General features: G+C 38.0%; 1 protein-coding gene across 1 annotated transcript in view; it reads right to left on the reverse strand.

The window, feature by feature from the left end:
- pla2g4a (phospholipase A2 group IVA) overlaps window positions 1-1,623 on the reverse strand; it is a 61,097-nt gene extending 59,474 nt beyond the window's left edge. The window contains exon 1 of the mRNA XM_015376646.1: window positions 1,343-1,623. The gene's annotated coding sequence lies outside the window, so the exon portion shown is untranslated. The remainder of the gene's footprint in view (window positions 1-1,342) is intronic.
- Between the last annotated feature and the right edge of the window lie 402 nt (window positions 1,624-2,025).

Raw genomic sequence — 2,025 nt, forward strand, 5'->3', positions numbered from 1 at the left:
ACTAGTTCACGTAGAAAGAGAACTTTCCCAACACTGATAGCCAGGTATCGGGCCCAAAAATTGCATCTGCGCAACACTAGTGGCAACTGGCTGAATCTCATTTAGGTTGGGGGACCACCACAAAATGTATGCCACACTTTTCAGATTTATGTTATTGAGAAAAAAGAAGAAAAAGGGAAAAAAGAAGTTTCACAATTATAATTTATGTTTGTCTATAAAAAAAATGGTTTGTGGCTTTAAGGGTTAAAATATCCGTTTTTATACCCATTACTGGAATATACAAATAGGTTGCTGTGTCACGTACCCGGCAGCAAAATGTAAAGCTTGGTGTTTATTTGCAAAAGAGGTGACAGGCTGATTATTTTTAGCCACACAAATAACTTTTTCTTTTTTTTCTTCTCCAGAAATTTGCATGAATGGTGCACGAACGGTTCACATGTGGCGGTGAGAAAGCAGCTGAAAGTCCAGTTCAGTCATTTCTTAGCTGCTCATCAAAGCGTGTTAATGTCCAGGGGGGGCAGAGAAGCACGTAGAGGCTGTGGATTCACTGCAGCCCTCACGTACTCTGCAACAAAAGGCTTCATCTTGTGAAGGTGCCAGCTTTCAGCACTGACTGGCCCGGTTCTGCAGCACACAAAGAGCGCGCGCGTCCTGGCGGCCCCAGGGACAGGGGCCCCTGGGCTCTAACATTTTCATAAAGTACAGCGAAGCTGCCATGATGCAAAACAGCTGCAGTAATCCAACTTTCAATAGATGCTCTTCATACGCAGGCCATAACCGGAGACATTAAAACAACACAAAGTGAGGATTACTTATGAAGTATTTTGTAGTAGAAGAACTATTAAAGTGAGAAATACTTTGCAGTGTTTCAAAAGCTTCTCTAAAAACAAAAAAACCGGCCAATCGACCCCAACAACTGGTTTGACCTGATACTTTCCAGACGACCTTACTATGTTATGTCTATTCACTTTAATGCGTTATGTCTGATTATGCAAAACAATACAGATGATAGTAAGAGCTAAAAAGGAAAATGCAATCTCACCAATGTTTAAACTATAGGGAACTTTTTATCGATCCCTTCCAACAAAATGTTGATCCACAATTTAAAAAAAAATGGCGTTAAAACGCACATATGTAGGTAGAAATTTGAAATGCACTTTAACGCGCATTATTAAAAAGTTTTCAGCTTCCTTATTCAGCGTGGAGATATACGGAGACGCTGCGTTAACCCTTCAACCATTGCGCTGAAATCGGGTTTATGCACATCTTTACGCATCCGTCCGATTCTCGTTCAGGAAAGAGGAAAGTTATTGTGCAAATAAAGAAGAAAACAGAAACGTACCGGAGTTAGAGTTGGTTTCAACTTATAGATCCATTTAAATGTGTCATGTTGAGCGATCATATGGTTGTTGAGGAATGGAGTTAGAGGAGGAGGCGCTTCTCGGCACCCGGTAGTCAGGAAGATTTCAGCGATCAAACTAATGCAATTAATACAAATAAGTGGATTAAAAAAAAAGGCTAAATTTGGGAAAAAGGATGATGGTGGAAATCCAGGATTGAATCAACAAACAAAAGTTGACGCAGCAGGAAGAAGCGATGATGTCTCACCACAGTGAAACTTGTCAAAGCGCCAGCGCGTAATTTCCTCCACGATGCGCAAGGTGGCACTTTTCCACTTAATCTAAAACTACACGTCATGTATGTGTAAAATAAATGACAACTACTGAAAAAAAATATATATATCAACTGATTCCATTCTGATTCACTCTACTGCTTATTCATAAATGATTAATCTATTTAAATATAATACAATAACAATAAAATTAATAAAGTTTTTATTTTTTTTTCTCAAATTTGTTCTTAAAAACGCGTGATCTCTTTATTTATTCATTTTTTATTAGGCGAAAATCAATAATTCTCATATCATGTATAATTAATGAATACAAATGTTTTGGTTGATATAAAGTGATCTGCGGTAAGATCTAAGTTATTTAGGTCTAGGTTGGTCGATAAAACACACAAAAA

Source organism: Cyprinodon variegatus, unplaced genomic scaffold (assembly GCF_000732505.1).
Source record: "Cyprinodon variegatus isolate N-32 unplaced genomic scaffold, C_variegatus-1.0 Scaffold138, whole genome shotgun sequence".
NCBI lineage: Eukaryota > Metazoa > Chordata > Actinopteri > Cyprinodontiformes > Cyprinodontidae > Cyprinodon > Cyprinodon variegatus.